Here is a 17,513-nt window from a genome sequence, read left to right as displayed (position 1 = left end):
CCAGGATTATTTCAACCTAACGTGAAACATTGAAGCAAACCCTCCTCAATAACTTGGACCATACAGGAGGACCTGATGAAGGAGGACCTGATGAAGGAGGACCTGATGAAGGAGGACCTGATGAAGGAAGACCTGATGAAGGAGCAGCGCTCCGAAATCTAGTGCTTCCAAATAAACCTGGTGTTGTGTGATTTTTAACTTCATACAGGAGGACTATGCTTTGTTCTAGAAGCTTGCAATTTGGGATAAAGGAAATAAACCAAAGAGTAATGAATGCATCCCATTTTTCACAATAGTTAGTATATGTACACCACCACCACTTTCTATTTAAGTACTGTCTTGATTCTGGCCTCATAAATCTCCTTTCACACCAGTGAAAGATTTAAATAATGAGGCATATTTATCAAATTATCAGATGAAAGATTACATTGCTTCCTTTTGAAACAAAATACCCATTCCCAACAGAATGAGACAGCAGGCACTTCAGACTTTGTGCCAATTTGGTGTCTGAATCAAAACAGGAACACCATTTAGAAATTGCTATGGACATTGGCAAAGAACATTGCTCCATGAGACAATATGGTTAAGGTCCATCTGAAATATTGATTGACCCTGACTAGCCTCCATTCTTTCATGAAATATTAAATAATGTTCTCAAATCAATACTTAATAGATGTATTCATTTTAGATCTCTGGCATGAAGTTAAGCTGGTTATTCTCAGTTGCTCACTGACCAACTGCGATGCTTCAATTTATTGTAGCCCTTAGAAGTCATTTAATACCCCTCGTTCAATTATAATTTTTAGAAATCCTTATTTAACTTCAAAATGAACTACGGCTGCTAGGTTTGCTACAGGTTGTTGCTGGGATTTCAAGCACATGATAAGGGACATGTTCCTTCTGTTGGGTTGTGAGGTGAAACAATTAGCACCATCAGTCAAAAAGTACTCATTTGTTCACTCATTGACACTGGCATATTAATGCCTAACAATCACATTTTATGCAGTGCTTTTCATGTAAACAAGGTGCTCTCAAAACTTGCAGCTCAGCAGAAGGGGCTGTTCCATTAACAGAATCATTAGCAGCTCCATATGTTACATGTGGCCTTCTCAAGCACCTTGGATGGTTGAAAAATACGTGAATAATTACAGCCTTACAGTTAAGAATGGGCTGATGCCACTGGGAGGAAATATGAATGCTCCTGTAATGACATTGTTAATCATTTTCATCTTAAACATAAGGAACTGCAGATTCTTACTTTGCAATGGTCAAAGTGCCACTTACATTCAGGAAGTCAGTCCAATTCAGAGCATAGGTAAAAACAAGGACTGCAGATGCTGGAAACCAGAGTCTAGATTAGAATGGTGCTGGAAAAGCACAGCAGGTCAGGCAGCGTCCGAGGAGCAGGAAAATCGACACCCCCATCCACCCATTGTACTCTTTGCTACCTTCCCCCACCCTCCTCTCTGACCTATCAACTCCATCCCTTGACCTGTTGTGCTTTTCCAGCACCACTCTAATCTAGACCCCAATTCAGAGCATAGTCATATAAAGCAAATTAATGGGTCTCCTGTGGTGCAGTGGTAGTGCCCCTGCCTCTGGACTAAGAGACCTGGGTCCAAGTCCCATCTCTGAACAGGTTGGTTAAATAATATCTAAGGAAGCAAAATACAGCAAATGCTGAAGTACTTATGAAACTCATCAGATCTGACAGCAGCTGTAGAGAGAGAAATGAGCCTAACATTTCAAGTCCAATGTGACTCTACAAAGCTGAAGATAAATTTAAAAGTCCCTCATGCTCTTCACATAGCACCTTCCCTTGCAATGGTAAGAGGTCTCCTATAACCCTTGCAGTTTAATCTCTTCCTGCCTCACAGTCCAAATGTTCCTTCCCAGTAAAACAGTGCTATTTGTTCTTCTTTCAATCGAGAGGCCTGTTCTCACTACTCAGAGTGCAATCTCCTGTAGGTTAGGGAGACCAAACACAGACTGTGTGGTTACTTTGTGGAACCACTCCACTCAGTCCCCAAGCTGCTGATGCCCTCCTTCTGACTGTGTGCCATTTTTATACACCATCTTGCTCTTCTAATTTGTTGCAATGCTCCAGCCTTATAGTTAAGAGGAACAGCACCTCATTTTTCCACTTATGCATGTTCCAGCCTTCAGGTCTCAAAATTGAGGTCAACAGTTTCATGCCATGAAAACTCTCCATTTTAACAGTATTGTCCCTCTTAAATTCCGTACCTTGGTTTCATGTTTTTCCTTTCAGGCAGAACTGATCCTTATTCTGGTATTAACACTGACTCTTGACCAAGGCTTTGTTTTTTTTATTACAGCCATAAAACCATTCGTAATTCCACCTCTTTCATTCCCAAAAAGAGTCATATTGAACTTGAAATGTTAATTCTGTTTCTCTCTCCTCCTGTTGAGTTTCTTCAGATCTTTCAGTTTTTATTTCACAGGATGATAACTTTTTTATTCTTTCATGGGACACGGGCCTTATTGGATAGTCCAGCATTTGTTGTCCATTTCCAGTTAGAAGATGGTCATGAGCCAGTTTCTTCAATCATTATAGTCCATGTGGTGGAGGCACACCACAATACTATTAGGGATGGGGAAGAACAATGGCGGACCGAATAATAAAAAAGTGTGCTGGAGTGATAGTAAAGGACAAGAACCTAATGACAACATTAGGAAAGACACAATAACTCAACAGAGGAAGAACTCAAGTAATAAAGGCTTGGTTATATTTCTGCTCAATTGCAAAGTCTGTAGGGTTCTAATGAATGACTACCAGATTAAAAATAATAAAATGGTAACTATCTCGTAATATTGCTTTTAGACAAAATGAAATATTTTTTGAAAGCACATATAAAGTCACATGAGACTACCTCCAAAGGAGATATGATAAAGGTGTTCAAAATCAAAAGGGCTAGATAGGCTAAGCAAAGTGAAACTGCTTCAAGTGACAGAAAGACACAGAGTTAACTGCAAAGGTAACATGGGAGACAAAAGGAAACACTTGTTGCATTGCTGAACAAATCTCTGAAAGGTGTGTTGCCTTTAAGGCAACTTTATAATGCTGTAACATGTAACTCTCTCTAGTGTAAGAGATCTCAACCTTACTCTATGTGCATTCATGATTTGGAGGTGCCAGTGTTGGACTGGGGTGGACAAAGTTAAAAATCACACAACATCAGGTTATAGGATTATTTGGAATGCAAGTTTTCGAGGCACTGCCTCTTCATCAGGTAGTTGTGAGGCAGCACCTCAAAGGTTAGTGCTTCCAAATAAACCTGTTGGACTATAACCTGGTGTTGTGTGGTTTTTAACTGTGTACATTCAGTTAGAATTCAGTCAGCAGGCAATCAGTCTGCCAACAGTCAGCTAGTAAACTATTTATATAATTTAAGAGTAATTTAACGTAGCATATACCCCAGAATGGCTCGGTTATCAGATCAGCCATGACCTTATTGAATGGTGCAGTAAACTTGAAGGGCTGAATGGCCTACTTCAGCTTCTATATCTATGAACTTACAGATATCTAAATCAGAGATGACATATTAGTGTATTTAGTTAGTTATTAATGAACTTGCAGCGATCTGTCTCATTAGAAACATAATGCTTTGTGGCTAACATATGAAATCTTATGAAGGCTATCAATAACGTTTGTTTTTAGAAAGGGCCATTTAGATCTGAATGATACAACCCAAAAGAATGGTGGAAGCAGATTCAATGGTGACTACCAACAGGTGAAGGGAAAAAAAACAATGTTGGGTTATAGGGTATTAGGATTAATTGGATACTTGTACCAAAGAGTCAACAGAGATAAAATGGACCAAGTGCTGATCATTCCATGATTCTTGAAGTGAAGAATACTTGCATCTTTAAGTCTAAAGAATGTCAGTGTGACGATGCAAACAAGAGAATATAAACAGGGAGAAAATGAGGGTTGCAGATGTTGGAGATCAGAGTCGAGAATGTGGTGCTGGAAAAGGACAGCAGCTCAGGCAGCATCCAAGGAGCAGGAGAATCAACATTTCGGGCATTCGGCCTTCATCAGGAATCAGGGCGGAAGGGAAAGAGAAAGCAACAGGGAGTATAGAGTCAAGTAGAAAGATAAGCAGCAGGTTAGCACGTGTGCAGGGTTTAAGTTCGAGGCAGACTAGGAATGAGGCAAAAAGTAAGGATAACTTAGGACATATTACTAGAGGTGATGGAAATTATGAGGATAAGAAAATTAGCATTAAGGTGATTCACCTGAATGCTCGTAGTATTCGTAACAAAGTAAACGAATAAACAGCACAAATCATTGTTAATGATTATGATGTGGTAGGCATCACAGAGATGTGGTTGCAGGGGGTTCAGGACTGGCAGTTAAACATCCAAGGATTTACAACTTATTAAAAAAAGAGGGAGGTGGGCAGGTGTTGCCCTGTTAGTTAAGAATGAAATTAAAGCTATGGCATTGAATGACAAAGGGTTAGATGATGTGGAGTCTGTGTGGGCGGGGTTGAGGAACCATAAAGGCAAAAAAAACCATAACGGGAGTTCTCTACAGACTTCTGAGCAGTGGCCAGGGCCAGGAGTGCAAGATGTACCAGGAAATAGATAGGGCATGTCAGAAAGGCAAGGTCACGGTGATCATGGGGGACTTCAATATACAAATGGACTGAGTGAATAGCGTTGCCAGTGGATCCAAAGAAAGGGAGTGCATTTAATGCTTACAGGATGGCTTTTTGGAACAGCTTGTGATGGAGCCCACAAGGGAACAGACTATTCTGGACTTAGTGCTATGTAATGAGCCAGATTTTATAAAAGGTCTTAAAGTAAGGGAACACTTAGGAGGCAGCGATCATAATATGGTAGAGTTCAGTCTGCAGTTTGAAAGAGAGAAAGCAAAATCGGATGTAATGGTGTTACAGTTAAATAAATGCAATTACAAGGGCATGGGAGAGGAGCTGATGAAAATCGATTGGAAGCAGACCCTAGTGAGGAAGACAATACAGCAACAATGGCAGGAGTTTCTGGGTGTAATTGAGGACACAGCACAGAGGTTCATCCCAAAGAAAACAAAGATTACCCGGGCTGTGGGCTGGGGGGGAGGAATTAGGCAGCCATGGCTGACAAAGGAAGTCAGGAAATGTATCACAGAAAAAGAGAGAGCCTATAAAGTGGCCAAGAGCACTGGGACATCAGGAGATTGGGAAGACTACAAAAACAAACAGAGGATAACAAAGAGAGAAATAAGGAAGCAGAGGATCAAATATGAAGGTAAGCTAGCCAGTAATAATAGAAATGATAGTAAAAGTTTCTTTCAATACATAAGAAACAAACAAGAGGCAAAAGCTCCAAATTGATGCAGGAAGGCTAGTGATGGGAGATAAGGAAATAGCAGACGAACTTAATAAATACACAGTGGAAGACAAAAATAATATCCCAACAATTAAGGAGAGTCAGGGGGCAGAATTGAGTATGGTAGCCATTTCAAAAAAGAAAGCGCTAGAAAAGCTAGAAGGTCTAAAAATTGATAAATCTCCTGGCCTGGAAAGGCTGTATCCTAAAGTTCTGAGGGAGGTGGCTGAAGAAATAGCAGAGGCGTTGATTGTGATCTTTTAAACATCACTGGAGGCAGGGAAAGTCCCAGATGATTGGAAAATCACTCTTGTAACCCCTGTGTTCAAGAAAGGATCAAGATAAAAGACGGAAAATTATAGGCCTGTTAGCCTAAGCTCGATTGCAGGTAAAATTCTAGAATCCATCGCTAAGGATGAGATTTCTAAATTCTTAGAAGTCATAGAGATGTACAGCATGGAAACAGACCCTTCAGTCCAACCCATCCATGCTGACCAGATATCCCAACCCAATCTAAACCCATCTGCCAGCACCTGGCCCGTATCCCTCCAAACCCTTCCTATTCATATACCCATCCAAATGCCTCATAAACGTACCACCCTTTGTGTGAAAATGTTGCCCCTGAGGTCTCTTTTATATCCTTCCCCTCTCACCCTAAACCTATGCCTTCGAGTTCTAGACTCCCCGACCCTAGGGAAAAGACTTTGTCTATTTACCCTATCCATGCCCCTCATGATTTTGTAAACTTCTATAAAGTCACCCCTCAGCCTCCGATGCTCCAGGGAAAACAGCCCCAGCCTGTTCAGCCTCTCCCTGTAGCTCAAATCCTCCAACTCTGGCAACATCCTTGTAAATCTTTTATGAACCCTTTCAAGTTTCACAACATCTTTCCGATAGGAAGGAGACCAGAATTGCACGCAATATTCCAACAGTGGCCTAACCAATGTACTGTACAGCTGCAACATGACCTCCCAACTCCTGTACTCAATACTCTGACCAATAAAGGAAAGCATACCAAACGCCTTCTTCACTATCCTATCGACCTGCGACTCCACTTTCAAGGAGCTATAAACCTGCACTCCAAGATCTCTTTGTTCAGCAACACTCCCTAGGACCTTACCATTAAATGTATAAGTCCTGCTAAGATTTGCTTTCCCAAAATACAACATCTCGTATTTATCTGAATTAAACTCCATCTGCCACTTCTCAGCCCATTGGCCCATTTGGTCCAGATCCTGTTGTAATCTGAGGTAACCCTCTTCGCTGTCCACTACACCTCCAATTTTGGTATCACCTGCAAACTCACTAACTATACCTCTTATACTGTCATCCAAATCATTTATGTAAATGACAAAAAGTAGAGGACCCAGCACCGATCCTTGTGGCACTCCACTGATCACAGGCCTCCAGTCTGAAAAACAACCCTCCACCACCACCCTCTGTCTTCTACCTATGAGCCAGTTTTGTATCCAAATGGCGAGTTCTCCCTGTATTCCGTGAGATCTAACCTTGCTAATCGATTTCCCATGGGGAACCTTGTCGAACGCCTTACTAAAATCCATATAGATCACATCTACCGTCCTTGCCTTTCCAAATACATGTACATCTTGTCCCTCAGGATTCCCTCCAACAACTTGCCCACTACTGACATCAGGCTCACTGGTCTATAGTTCCCTGGCTTTTCCTTACCACCCTTCTTAAACTGCAGGGTCAGATTAGAACAAGTCAGCATGGATTTTGTAAGGGGAGGTTGTGCCTGACAAACCTGTTAGAATTCTTTGAAGAGGTAACAAGTAGGTTAGACCGGGGAAACCCTGTGGGTGTTATCTACCTCGACTTTTAAAAGATAAGGTGCTTCATGGGAGGTTGCTGAGTAAGGTGAGGGCACATGGCGTTCGAGGTGAGCTACTGGCATCGATTGAGGATTGGCTATCTGACAGAAGGAAGAGCATTGGGATAAAAATTTCTTTTTCGGAATGGGAGCCAGTGACAAGTGATATCCCGCAGGGTTCAGTGTAGGAGCCGCAACTGTTCACTTTATATATTAATGATCTGGATGAAGGGACTGGGGGCATTCTGGCAAAGTTCGCCGATGATATCAAGTTAGGTGGGCAGGCAGAGGTAGTACTGAGGAGGTGGGAGGCTACAGAAAGATTTAGACAGTTTAGGAGAGCAGTCCAAGAAATGGCCGATGAAATTCAATGTGAGTAAATGCGAGGTCTTGCACTTTGGAAAAAAGAATACAGGCATGGACTATTTTCTGAACGGTGAGAAAATTCATAAAGCCAAAGTGCAAAGGAATCTGGGAGTGCTAGTCCAGGATTCTCTAAAGGTTGTCTTGCAGGTTGAGTCTGCGATTAAGGAAGCAAATGTAATGTTGTCATTTATCTCAAGAGGATTGGAATATAAAAGCAGCGATGTGCTACTGAGACTTTATAAAGTTCTAGTTAGGCCCCATTTAGAATACTGTGTCCAGTTTTGGGCCCCACACCTCAGGAACGACATACTGGCACTGGAGTGTGTCCAGTGGAGATTCACACATATGATCTCTGGAATGGTAGGCCTAACATATGATAAACGGCTGAGGATCCTGGGACTATTTAGAAGGTTGAGGGGAGATCTAATAGAAACTTACAAGATAATGCATGGCCTAGAAAGGGTGGGTGTTGGGAATTTGTTTCCATTAGGTGGGGATAATAGGACCCATGGGCACAGCCTTAGAATTAGAGGGGGTCAATTTAAAATGGAAAGGAGGAGACACTTCTTTAGCCAGAGAGTGGTGGGCTTATGGAATTCATTGGTACAGAGCGCAATGGAGGCCGGGACATTAAATGTCTTCAAGGCAGAGATTGATAAATTCTTAATCTTGCAAGGAATTAAGGGCTATGGGGAGAGTGTGGGTAAGTGGCATTGAAATGCCCATCAGCCATGATTAAAGTGGACTTGATGGACCGAATGGCCTAACCTCCACTCCTATGTCTTATGAAAACGTCGATTCTCCTGCTCCTCAGATGCTGCCTGACCTGCTGTGCTTTTCCAGCACCACACTCTCGACATGAGAATATAAACAGTAAATTAAGAATTAAAAATTAAAATTAAAATTAAAAATTGCAATTAGGATAACACAAGATAAACTCACAACTAGGATTCATGATCAACTTAGGCCTGACGTTCGCTTAGAGTGGGACCACTGTCTGGACTAGAGTGACAGGAAAAGGACAGATGGAAAGTCTGGCCAAATTTAGCAACTGAACAGAGCATTGCGTGTGGGAGCGGGGCAAGTTTGAGAGTTTGGTGAATTTAGATGTGCTTTTCTCATCTGTAATTATGTTCAAATAATTTGCGAGCGGAGCAAAGCCAAGGTGTAAAAAAAGCACAAAAGAAATTTGTTGAGCTTTATTATTCATTGCACTTGGAGTTGCCAGACTGCCAATACTGGCAGTGTCACTCTGCGAACATTGAAGCTTAATGGGGCAGACAGCAGAGCTCTGTGCCTTACACTTCTCCAATAAGACTATCTGCTGGATAATGATACCCTTCAACATCTGAATACTGAGGCCCATAAAGCTGCCAGATGTGCCTGCTGTGAGAGAGTGGAGTGGGGTTACCATTGGAGGCACTTCTTAAATAGAAATACATGAACGACCTTCCAGGCTTTTTTTTTTTGCAATTGCTGCATTTATGCCGCACTTTATAATCAGAAAAGAAGTGACTGAAATGGCAAGCTGAAATAAATTAATATTTTATGATTTATAATGTTTCATAACGTACTATTGTTCCAATGGAATCTTAGCACAGTCATAGCTCAGAAGGAGGCCACTTGGCCTTTCATAATTGTAATGGCTCTTTGGAATATATTCAAGAAATATTCAAATTTTTTGACTACTTTGTAAAAGTAAATTTTTGGGGTTGACTATAACATGGAAACTATTTTTGAGGGGCTGAAATTCATGCCTGTCAAAATTCATACCGCATCATTAGCAGAAGACCAAGTGATCTCGAAACGAATAAAGAGAGAAAAAGAAATTATGGTAATTCTGAAAACCCATAGTGGAATACAACAGCCAGTGGACTGGAAGACTGGGACTGGAGCGAAACAACTGGAAAGCTTGAGCGGGACATGATGACCGGCACACTGATTCATAAATGTTGATATGTTATCTGTGAAGAACCAGGGTCAGCTTTTACACAAGATATATGCAAGATTCCAAGTTATTTCGCCCAAAGTAGGGGGTCCGCTTTCACATGAAATCGACTATTACTCGAGTATATACATTATTTAATTAATTATAGAGTCTTAGTTATAGAATCTTACAGCACGGAAACAGACCCTTCGGCCCAACTAGTTTGTATTGAACATAAGCCAAAACTAGATTAGTCCTACCTTCCTGCTCCTGGCCCATATGCCTCCAAATCTTTCCTATTCATGTATTTATCCAACTCTCTTTTACATGTTGCACAGGTAGACAATCCTTTATCCGAAATTCTGAAATCCACAAAGCTCCAAAGTCCGAAGGTTTTTTTGTGAAGTTTTTTTCTCATTAACAAGGTTGTTTGGTGTGCAAAAGCTTAACCCAAGCTGACACATACTCGATGTGTGTGTGTGTGTGTGTTGGGGGGGAGGGGGGGTGGCCCAGCATTGGTAGGCCTCAATTCTCTCTCAAGGCCCGGTTTACTGAGTGAGTCTGCTCCTCCAGTAAGATTTAAAAATTCATCATCAAACTTTCACCTATTCTGAAATTCGAAAAATTCTGAATTCCGAAAACTAGCTGGTCCCAAGCATTTCGGATAAAGGATTGTGCACTTGTAATTGGACCCACATTCATCACTTTCTCAAGAAATTCATCCCACACATGATCTACCCTATGTGTAAAACATTTGCTTCATGTCTTTTTCAAATCTCTCACCTTAAAAATGTGCCTACTAGTTTCAAAATCCCTCTATCCTAGAGAAAAGACAACTCCCATGAATTCTATAATATCTCTTATTATTTTATAAACTTCGATCAGGTCTCCTCGTAACCTCCTTCGCTCCTCTAAAAACAGTACCAGCATATCCAGCCTTCCTTTATAATTTGAACCCATTACCAAGACACCCTTTATTTACACATGGAGAGTCTTTGAAACTGATCCAGCTCTTAGACTGAACCAAATGTCTGACTCTCCTGTTTATATCTGTTAGCCAGAGCTCCCTGATTGAACCAGATTAACAGCCCCGCTCTAGAAACTCTTTCTACGATGTCCACCAGTCCTATTCCCTTATTTTTTCCCCTACAGCCCCACAAACATTTTCCTTCCAGATAATTCTCCAATTCGCTTTTGAAAGCCAGAATTGAAATTGCTTCCACAATGCATGCATTGAGTGAATTCTAGGTTTGAAAAACTTGATATCAAAAAAGAAATTCCTTCTCATGTTGCCTCTGTTTCTTTTACCGATCGACTTAAATCAATGTCTCTCTGGTTCTTCATACTGCTGCCAACACAAGCAATTTCCCTATATCTGCAGTTCAAGACTTTTATGACCCCAGCTGATGTGACAATTGCTAAAGTCAGATTCCAGAATGAAATCTGGCTTTCATAGATCATATTTTGTTTTTGATAATTTAACATGGTCGTCTTTTATTTAAATATAAATGAACAAGGCTGCAGGTTTGGTTTCAACAGTAAAACATAAGCTTCTTACACAAAAGAAAGAAACTCACATAAGGCAAACTGAGCTATCCATATTCAACAGTTTGAAACACAGCAAAACACCAAACACATCACTTAACAGTTACTTAAAAAACAGTGACATTTTCTTTTCTTGTTCAGTCTGTTCATTTGACTTAACAGGTTTTTTTTCCTCACAGTTTCCGGTCCAGTAAGCTTTGCATTCTTTTAATTGAATCTTCACATAACTGAGATCTTGGCAATGAATAGTCAATGCAAATTTCTGATGAAACACTTCTGGTTGGGAAGTTTTCACAAACTGAACCCTTTACACTGAAGTAACTTACTCCCTCAACTGTCCTGAACAAATTCCCTTTTCTAGCAGAAATCATTCCTAAATCTAAATTCAGTCAGGTCTCCTTTTGAATTAAAAAATGTTTAATTCAATGAAAAATAAATTGCTCAACCTCGTGTCTGCTAAGCTAATTTCATTCCCTTTTGCTGTTGTAAAAGCCACAACATAAACAAACTTCTATTTAACCCTGCAGGAAGCCTTCAGACATCTGTTCTCTGACTAGTTTAAAAATCATAGCTTTGAAAAGACTGACCTTGTTAATTATTAAACACCTTCAACAAAATCCAATATCTATATGCCACTAGTATGAAATCCAAACTCCAAAAAGATGATACATATATAACATATATCACACAATGTCATCACAAAACCTCTCCTGATTATTTTTTCCCTAAGGAGGACAGCTTTAGTTATGTCAATTTGTGCAGAGATGCCTAGCAGAGACTGATAGCCAAATCTGGTACCCATAGGGAGGGCCTCAACTGGGATCTCGGGTTCATGTCACACTATAGGTGACCCTACTACACTATACACTCTCAAGCACATACACACTCACACACTCATCTCCAAGCACTCATACACATACCTGTACACATGATCACACTCACACAAACTCTCTCTCATACACACACACACACACACACACTCTCTCACATACACTCTTTCTCTCTCTCACACACGCTTCGTCTCTCTCAGGATCATACACACACACACACATACACGCGTTTATGGCGTGAATTCGCATTTGCGGATTTGTACTTGCAGATACATTCTATTTTGGTCAAAAAGCACACAATCTGTAGGCAGTCAGTCCATGTGACATTTTATAAGTTCCTACTTTGGAAATAGAACCAGTCTGACTCAAGGTTGGGATACAGACAGACTCTAACCTCACACCTTTAATGAATTGTCTGGGCTAAGACGTCACTTTTGGTTTTTTATGCTGATAAAACCTTAAGTTGTCTCAGGACTGTAACTTGAAAGAACTTCTGAGATTTACATATTGTTATTCAATTGAAACCTGCATCCCCATTCTAAGTGATTAAAGGCTTAACAGCAATCTAGGAGAAAGTGAGGCCTGCAGATGCTGGAGACCAGAGTTGAAAAGTGTGGTGCTGGGAAAGCGCAGCAGGCCAGGCAGCATCCGAGGAAGAGGAGAATCGACGTTTCGGGCATAAGCCCTTCTTCAGGATTGAGGCTGATGTGCCAAGTGAGCTGAGATAAAAGGTAAGGGGGAGGAGGAGAGCCCCCCTACCTTTTATCTCAGCCCGCTTGGCACACCAGCCTCATTCCTGAAGAAACGTCGATTCTCCTCTTCCTCGGATGTTGCCTGGCCTGCTGCGCTTTCCCAGCACCACACTTTTTAACAGCAATCTAGATTTGTTCAATACATCACATCAGTTGTATGACACTTCCACCGTTTACTATAAATTCTGTGTCCTACGATCCTGCCCCAATAGCTAACTGATGAAGGAATAGTGCTCTGAAAGCTTGTACTTCTAAATAAAATTTTCAACTAGAACCTGGTGTTGTATGATTTTTCACTTTGTTCACCCCAGTCCAATACCGGCATCTACACATCAGTCTAACCTTGCAACTGAAGTTCCTCATCCACAGAATAGTATCATAAATCTTTTCTGCATTTTTGCCAATGCCTTTGCATCCTTCAAGAGTGTGGAAGTTAGAATAAGAGAAAACATTCCAGTTGTGGCCAAGCCGCTGTTTAGGTAATTGTTTATTTTACTTCATTGCTTTTGTCCCCTATATTTCAGTTTTTTCAAAGCCAAGCGTTCCACATTTTTATAACTGTTTCCTCAATCTATCCTGCCTAAAATACGTATACTCCCAGCTCCCTCTGCTGCTAGAACCATAGGAGATCATCAGATCAGTTGGTTGAGTTGTTTAAAATAAAGAAAGGACTCAATAGGACAGATGCACATCATTTCTGTTTTTAGAGGACTCAGGAAGCAGAGTTTCAGTTTAGAAGTGAGCTCAGGAAGTACCTTTCCAGATAAATGATAGAAATATCTCATCAGAGGTTCTCCTGAAAGCTGACAATGGAAGCTTCTCAATGGAAGCCAACGAGAGGCTATCTCAATGATGAAGGCAGCTTGGACAGAGGTTGTTTCAGGGTTTAGTGTTTATGGGCAGCCCAGGAGAAGCTGCCTCAAGTTGGTAACAGAATGAGTGATCTGATGCACTCTATCAGGATATGAACCAATGTCTTCTCAATGCTCTGTCTAACAACAACCACACAGTGCATATGACTGAAATTTCTCATCAGTTGAGCATAAGACCAGAAGATGTAGGAACAGAAGTGGGCCATTCAACCCATCAAGTCTGCTCTGCCATTCGGTGAGATCATGATTGATCTGATAATCCTCAACTCCACTATCCTGCTGTTTCCTTTGATTCTCTCACTGATTAAAAAGCTGTCTATTTCAGCCATGAACATACTCGCTGCCCCAGCTTCTACAACCTCTGCAAGAAATAATTCTACTGATTCCTCCTCATCCCTGCCTTAACTATGTAACACTTTATTCTGAAGTTATGACATCTGGTCCTAGACTGTCCCACAAAGGGAAAAATAAATCCTTTCCATATCCACCCTGTCAAATCCCCCAAGAAACATGTATCTTTCAATAAGGTCACCTCTCATTCTTCTAAATTCTGAAGAGTACAGTCCCAACTTCTCCTCATAAGACATCATCCCTTAACAGGATAAGTGTTTGCAAACAGAAAAACTTAAAAACAGGACAAGTAGGCCACTCGACTTATGTGTGTGTGCATGTGCATCAGAGAGAGAGAGTGTGTATGGGTGCAAATATGAGCATACATGAGTGTGTGTTTGTATGTGTGCAAGCTTGGTAAAGTGTGTGTCTGAGTGTGTTGGAGTAGAAGCCTGTGAGAGGGTGTGTGCATGGGTTTGAGTGTGGGGGGTGTATATGTGTGTGTATAGGAGAGAGCCTGTGTGCGAGTGTGAGTATGTAAAAATGTTTGTGCATATGTGCTTGTGTGTGTATGTGAGAGAATGTATCACGCAGTGGGGTCACCTGCAGTGTGACTTGAACCCAAGGTCCCGTAGAGGCTATCTCCATGGAGACTGAACTTGGCTATCAGCCTCTGCTTGGCCACTTTGCGTTGTTGCTATCCCAAAATCTGCCTTGGAGGATGGTCACCCAAAGGTTTGAGGCTAAACGTCCCTGACCGCTGAAGTGTGCCCCGACTGGGAGGGAACACTCCTGCCTGGTGATTGTTGTGCGGTGTCCATTTATCCGTTGTCATAACATTCGCTTGGTGTCACCAATGTACCATGCCTCGGGGTATCCTTGCCTGTAGCACATGAGACAGACAACATTGGCCAAGTCACATGAATACCTGCTGCGTACATGGTGGGTGGTTCACAACCTCAACATAATGTACCAACTTCTATACTCAAAGGTTTGATCAAGTCTGGGACATTGTTCCTCTCTCTATTGAAGTTACTGCCTGTCTGTGTATTCTCGGTATTTTCTGTATCTATTTCAGACTTTCAGCAGCATTCTGTTTTTTGATAAGGGTTAAAAGTGGCTGCAATTGGCCAAGATCCAAATTAATGATGAAGCAAGTTCAAAGGCTGAACATGCTAAACCTGTCCTTAATTGAGAAAAGACAAGCAGCTCTTGTACTGTCTGAAAATTTCAGATTGCATTGAGAAGTAGAGAATTCATCTGGCTAGAAAATTCACAAAACTTCTCCCATAAAAAGAGTTAGTCACGGAAACAGTCACCAACTATTTCTGCCAGCACATGAAGAGAAAAAATACCAGCATGTTTAGCCCACTGCAAATTCATAATGTTGTTCTGAGAGAATGTAATCAAAGCTTGAATCAACTTCAGAATTGCATTATTATTTTGTTAAGATCTTTATGTCTAACTCTCTTTACAATTATCTTTGAGTGATACTGCCAAATCGAGAACAATTTGTGGCCTCAGCATTTTTCAAACTGCTGCTGATGAAAGTAAACTGATTGAATTTACTTCCATGCAAATAAAACCTTCAATATCAGCCATAAACCCAAAGGAGGAGACTCAATGAACTTTGCAATTGTTTCCTGGCAATTTTTCAATTGGAGCCATCTTCAAACAGAAATTCAAATATCCATTTTAACAGCTGAAAAAAACAATATGTTAAGATTTCACTGTTGAAGACTTTTACTGTAACAAATGATGACAAAATACTCTTTTATTTTGGGAGAAACCTTACACATTAAGCTTCAGAAGAGATTCACCACATCTTCTGGTTTGAATGAAAATCCCCACTGCAGTTGTATGTAACATGCTATGGAGAGATTTACCACTTGGAGTGGGAAGGGTTGTGTGTCGAAACATAAGAGAACATTAGGATATAAGAGAAGCAGTTGAAATGAGCCATTTGGCCCTTTGAGCGTGCTCCATCATTTAATAAGATAATAACTGATCAACTACCTCAACTCCACCTTGTTACATTATCCCTAATTTTCCTGCATCTCTTTCTTAACCAAAAAATTACCAACTTTCATCTTGAATCTACTCAGTGACTTTAGTATCCACAACCTCCTGGGACAGAAAAGATTTGCAAACTTTCAATGAAGAAGTTTTTTTTCATCTCACGCCAAAGTAATCCACCTTGAGACTGCGCACTGCATGCTAAATCCCACAGCAACATTTTCTCACCATCTATTCTGTAATGTCCATTGAGAAATGGTTCAGACTCCATAGCTTTGGACAAAAAATTCCATCAAAGATGTTTCAAATGTTCTTAGGAGAGAACAACATAGCAAATACACCATTCAAAGTGGCTCAATCAATCATTGAAAATATTTCTTCCTGTGGCATCTCCGATGGTTAAACAGATGTGAGCAGTTATCTTAATGCATAGTCATTACTCCAGCATGAATAAAATTAGCTTGGTGGAAAGGAATACATGGATACTCAGCATGATAAATAAAACCCTTACCAACAAGAAAAAAACTGCATTTATGTTGCATCCCTGGATGTTATAAAGCCTCCCAAGGCACACTGCAGGAGCACAATCAGACCAACATTTTTAGGATTAATTTCCTGAGTTGTTCAAAGATCCCACAGTGTTGAATACAAAGGGTTTGGGACTTAAATGAAACTGGAAATGACTATCATCTTGGTCCAGAATTGGGAAGGATATCAGTATGCATTTTTGGTTAATACAGAAAAGAGACTCCCCATTTAGCCTCCAACATGACCAAAAATCTTCCTTTAACTGTCCACTGTCCATTGAGTGGACAATTCTCCAGAAACCAGCCTAAAATAATTTACACTTGCTTCCATTTCACTTTCCTAGTTGGCTAACCTCTGATCCCAAAACTAACTTTAATTATGAAGTTTACTCTGTAGATCCATACCCTTAGCTCCAAGTCCAGCAATTCTTCTAGCCTCCATTAAATCAGTCATAAGACCGAAACTTAGTCATTGCTCTGAGTACAAACTCTCATTGGCCTTCTGTATGGTGAATAATTGGGTGTGTACTTTCTCTGCTCATATACAGGCCTGCTGTGTTGTTTTAAGATATTGGTTCTGAGAGGGTTAATGTTGGAGAGTGCATTATGCTAATCCAATCATACAGTCTTGAGTGGTGCAATTGTGGGAATAGCTCCACATCTTGAAGAGGACAGATGTGTCATCTTTGTCTCCCAACAGTCTTAGTCACAATGTCTAATTAGCTAATGGAACCTGATGCTGATTTCTATTCTGCAAACAAACTACATCTTGTTCATACAAGAGGCCCAACTTCTGTAAACTTAATGGGTCTTTAGATCAAGTTCAGGAAAGAGGCACGGACACAGCATCTGTCAAAAACAATCAATAGCGGCTTCATGAGACTGTTAAATGTGAAATATAAATTCAGTAATCAAAGAATTTTAAATTCAACCAAATGCCATGGTGGTATTTGATCCCAAGTTCCCAAGGCATTAATTTGGATTTCTGAATCACTAGTCCACTGATATCACCGTATACCATCACCATTCCAGTCAATCAAAAGTCTGCCCAAACTTCTGTTGGCAACACATGGTCGGCTGTTGAAACTTCAATGACATTATGTCACTCTTTGCAGTATCCCCAATTCATAAAAGATTATTAAACACAATTTAAGTGCTTGTG

At 40.7% G+C, this 17,513-nt stretch overlaps 1 protein-coding gene across 1 annotated transcript in view; it reads right to left on the bottom strand.

Moving 5' to 3' along the window:
• The window catches only part of il1rapl2 (interleukin 1 receptor accessory protein-like 2), a 1,049,350-nt gene that overhangs the window by 189,187 nt on the left and 842,650 nt on the right, over positions 1-17,513 (bottom strand). The gene's annotated exons all lie outside the window — the stretch shown is intronic.

This window comes from Chiloscyllium plagiosum, unplaced genomic scaffold (assembly GCF_037043375.1).
Source record: "Chiloscyllium plagiosum isolate Xiang-an unplaced genomic scaffold, Cpla_swu_hap1 HiC_scaffold_11, whole genome shotgun sequence".
Taxonomy (NCBI): domain Eukaryota; kingdom Metazoa; phylum Chordata; class Chondrichthyes; order Orectolobiformes; family Hemiscylliidae; genus Chiloscyllium; species Chiloscyllium plagiosum.
Note: the sequence above shows the minus strand (reverse complement) of the source record. Positions and strands in the feature narration are given on the sequence as shown.